We start from the raw sequence: 5,000 nt of genomic DNA, 5'->3' as shown, positions 1-5,000 counted from the left end.
TTCGGCGGGAGATATCTGGTCATCGGATTCACGCTCTTAATGACAGGAATCTCGTTGCGTTTTTGAAATACAGACTTAAAAGACTTCGCTGTTTTTTTTATTACTTTGGAATTTTTAGTTTTTAATGTTTCATCGTAAAACTCTCTCTCTCTCTCTCTCTCTCTCTCTCTCTCTCTCTCTCTCTCTCTCTCTCTCTCTCTCGTACATACATACACACACACACACACACACACACACACACACACACATATATATATATATATATATATATATATATATATATATATATATATATATATATATATATATATTCCCTAAATGATGATGTCTCTAGGTAATGAAAAATGAAGCACAGTAAAAGTTTATACACTAGTAATGAATGATTATGAATAAAAACAATCCCATATTCTTAAGTTCCTGAAATAATACCTTTATCAAATCCATCCAGATTGATCATTCAATCTAAGTGAGGAAATACCATGACAAAAATTAACATAACCTGAAGACCGTGGAAAGAAGACCTGGTCTTCTGAGTTCGTTACAGAGACGCTGTGTTGTGTTTATGTCTTCATGTTGTCTTTATAAGAAAGACTATGTTACAAGAAACGTATTCAAGCAAGCGGGTCGTGTGCCTCTGTTGCTTCCAGCCAAACCGAGCAATAAGGACAACACAAAGTTCTTGACAAATTCTCAAAAGAGAACAAATGAGCATCTGAACTCATGTTCCGAAAAACATCCAAAGTTTTCTCGAGTCTGTGAAAATCCTTCGCTTTGCTTTCATACTTCCTCTTCCAAATCTTTAAACTTTCTTCTCAATCAGATGCTTATAATACCCCCCCCTCCTACCACTTCCACCAGCCCCTAACCAATCCCCCCACCCCCTAACCCTCCCACTCCCATATCTTATTTCAACTCGTCCATTCTAATCTGGGGATTGGTGGTCTAAGGAATTTTCTGGCAGGTAATTTCAATTTTTGAAGTTTAGAGCTAGATGCTTATAAATCCTCCACCATTACCATTACCCCCTACCTCTCCCATCTCCACCCTCTAACCCTCCCTCTCTCCACCCTCTAACCCTCCCTCCCTCCACCCTCTACCCCTCCCCTCCCCTCCCCTCTATATTTTATAGCATACGTTTTAATCCCGAAATCGGAAGTCTAATGAATTTTTTGACAGGTAACTTTAATCTCTCAGGCACACAGTTGTTACCTGGAACTTTCATAAAAGCTTTGTCTACAAACTGCGTCTACGTAAAGAAGTTAAAAGGTACCAAGATAAAGAATAAAAAATTCAGTTACATTTCTGTTAGTTTTAACCGTTTAGGAATATATAACACTGCTTAATTATATCTAAGCAATATCTAATTTAGTTTAATCAGATGAGTTATTGTTTAAGTGGTTGGATAAACTACTAAAGATGCCTTGCCGAGTGTGGTTAAATATGTGTGTGTTCGTGTGAGAGAGAGAGAGAGAGAGAGAGAGAGAGAGAGAGAGAGAGAGAGAGAGAGAGAGAGAGAATTTTCCTAACGCAGAAAATAATGATGTTCCACATAAATAAACATCCAACAATTTACCTACAGTGACCAGAGAGAGAGAGAGAGAGAGAGAGAGAGAGAGAGAGAGAGAGAGAGAGGAGAGAGAGAGAGAGAGAGAGAGAGAGAGAGAATTTTCCTAACGCAGAAAATAATGATGTCCCACATTAATAAACATCCAACAATTTAACTATAGTGAACAGAGAGAGAGAGAGAGAGAGAGAGAGAGAGAGAGAGAGAGAGAGAGAGAGAGAGAGAGAGAGAGAGAGAGAGAGAGAGAGATTTTCCTAAAGCGGAAAATAATGATTTTCCACATGTGTAAGTTTAACTATAAATCAAAGCTATGGTGACCAGAGAGAGAGAGAGAGAGAGAGAGAGAGAGAGAGAGAGAGAGAGAGAGAGAGAGACATTTTACCACTACAGAAACTAATGCTATTTCAGATAAACTTACTATAGTCTAACTATCAATCAAAAGTAAAGTTACCGAAAGGGAATCTCCCAACAATCTTAGCCAACAGTAGTAAATAAATCCTGTCTCAGACGGGGACACATTTTAGATTTCATCTAAAGTTCAATAAGTTATAGAAACTTGACGTAAGGTTCATAAGCCTTATGGATTAGGTGACTGTGGAATCTTCGGGCGATAGATCAAGTATCTACCTTCAGTGGGAGCGATCTGGGATCTCTTGCTGGTTAGTTGAGATTGCCAACCAATTAGCAAAGGGGATCATTTAGCTAAAAGTGTGATTGAAGCTGTACGTGTTGAGCTTGTTTTTATATGAAGATGTTTCGTATTTTGTGATATACATTATATATATATATATATATATATATATATATATATATATATATATATATATATATATATATATACACTATGTATATATATATATATATATATATATATATATATATATATATATATATACACTATGTATGTATGTGTATATATATATATATATATATATATATATATATATATATACACTATGTATGTATGTGTATATATGAATATATGTATATACAACACGTAAACACATACGATATTGTACCGCACGTTTCATACACGCTCGTACACTATAACGGTTTTTCTGTTTGGTCTTATCACTCGCTCTTCCCTGCACTGAAAATAAACCAATCTGTATAAGCATATTAGCTCATGCTTTATTTTGTTTGAATTTTTGTGACGTTCTTATTCGAAAGTCCTGGAATATAAGCTAGCTGTGTTTAATAAAGCTTAGTTGCATTCACCTCGCCTCACGGTTATAAGCTAACGGCCTACTCGAACATTGGTGACTCCAGAGTGACCAGCTCCCTCCCGCCTTCCCCCTTACTGCTGTGTCTTACTGTTACAATGCCATTCACTGAACCTGATTCTTCAAGGTATGCCGCCCAAATGAAATTGCCACCCTTCCCCAGCAGAGAAGCGTCCGCTTTGTTTCAGCGTGCCGAAGTCCAGTTTCGCATCAAAGGAGTGACTCAATCAAGCACCAAAGCAGACCATGTTATAGTGGCGATCTTCGAGGACACTTTCCCGGAAATCTCTGGTTAGCTTTGCAAGCAACGGGACACTCCAATAGCATACGACACCCTCAACACATACCTCCTGGAGCAGTACTCGTTATAGCCAGCTGCCCCGTACAGGCAAACTTTTTCAGCTATCTCAACAATGCTTGGGGGAACAAAAGGCTTCTTTCACCCTCAGGGAAATGAATAGTATCGCTCACCTGCGACCTGCTGCAGATGACTCTCCTCGAGAGGTGAACCTACATCGTGCCCTTTGGCTATGACGCTAACCCAAACCTTTACGCGCTGCCATACCCGATATCAATATTTTGCCTATGAAGGACCTGATGATTAAAGTTGATGCCCCTATGGACAGATACTTCACCACCTTTAAGACCCCCATCAAAGCTTCCACTCCTGAGGAAGAGGAAAACTATTCAACATCGACCAAAGTTTATGTGAATGGGGTAGGACTCAGATGCCCACCCCATGATGTGCCGGAGCAGCGACAAAACCACCCACTACCCACATATGCCACCTCTTGCTCACGCAACAGGTAACAACCTCTATAGCCCTTTACTGATGCCCATTGCCTGCAGTTATGCTACTACCACTCCAGATTCGGGACTGCTGTGAAGAAATTTGCAACCGATTGTCAGTGGCCAAAAAACGTGCAAGTAGGCCATTGCACCTTGCGGTGGTCTCTCCTGTTACTGATCTTTTCATTTTACATGATGTAGGTACAGGCATGCAATTTTTGGTAGACAAGGATTTTTGCCGTTTTCTTTTACCAAAACCACTCTCCTGGACATGACGTAGTCTGTCTAAGTCTGCCGACGTCCACTTGGTAGCTGTCAACAGATCTGCAATCCCGACCAACGGTTACGTTGCTGATGTAACATTGCTAATCTTCGGTGTGGATTTCCTCTCACGTATCCACCTCCTGGTTGTTGCTCGCCAGCGGTTAATCAACGCAGATTCTTATTCGTCTACACCGCTTTAACCTGCCTCCTCTGACCTCGCTCTTCACACCAGGGCACCAACGAATGCCCACGCCCACCTCCTCAAGTTGTACCTGGCAGTCTTTAGTCCAGAACTTCATTAAACGCCCATAGTTGCCGCTAAAAATGATATTTATCCAATATCAAGTTGACGGGGGCCCCAGAGTTTGCCAGATTCAGTCGCCTTGCACGGGATCGTTTGGTAGCCCCTAAACAAACGTTCACTGAAATGGAAGAAACAAGCTTTTATCAAAATGCCTCAAGCTCATGGTTGTCACCCATACACATCGTCCTCGAGAAAAATGGCCCTTAGTATCCGTGTGGGGATTACAGGTGCCTAAAAATGCAGACAAAACTGGATCACGACCCCATCCCAAACCTCGCCGATGTGACCTCCTACTTGCACAAAGTGAAGGCTTTCTCCATGCTCAACCTCCTTTAGGGGTATTAGCAGGTGCCCAGGAAACCAAAAGACTTTCCCAAGACCATAAATACCACCCCCTTTGGTATATACACCTTCAATTACTCCTGCCTTGGCCTTCGTAATGCTGTGGACACATTTCAACGACTGGCATCTTAGGGGACCTCCTCTTCTGTGTATGTTACATGGATGACATACTTTTGTTCTCTTCCTCCAAAAAGGAACACCTCCATCACCTATGCATTGCGCTTGACCGCCTACAACAGGGTTATGCCATAAATCAATTACAAAACTTGTATTTCAGCTGCTTGGATTTTAGATTTTAGCCTCAGTCATGAATTATGTCTCACAACTGTACAGAAGTATGGGAATAATAATTATTTTAATAATTTTAATGATAATTATTTTAATAATTTTAATGATAATTATTTTAATAATTTTAATGATAATTATTTTAATAATTTTAATGATAATTATTTTAATAATTTTAATGATAATTATTTTAATAATTTTAATGATAATTATTTTAATAATTTTAATG

The 5,000-nt window shown here is 39.5% G+C and overlaps 1 protein-coding gene across 1 annotated transcript in view; it reads right to left on the bottom strand.

The window, feature by feature from the left end:
* LOC137658278 (zwei Ig domain protein zig-8-like) overlaps positions 1–5,000 on the bottom strand; it is a 400,234-nt gene that overhangs the window by 290,169 nt on the left and 105,065 nt on the right. The window lies entirely within an intron of this gene.

Source organism: Palaemon carinicauda, chromosome 19 (genome assembly GCF_036898095.1).
Source record: "Palaemon carinicauda isolate YSFRI2023 chromosome 19, ASM3689809v2, whole genome shotgun sequence".
Classification (NCBI taxonomy): Eukaryota; Metazoa; Arthropoda; class Malacostraca; order Decapoda; family Palaemonidae; genus Palaemon; species Palaemon carinicauda.
The sequence above is the reverse complement of the archived record's forward strand: the minus strand, read 5'-3'. Positions and strand labels throughout refer to the sequence as shown.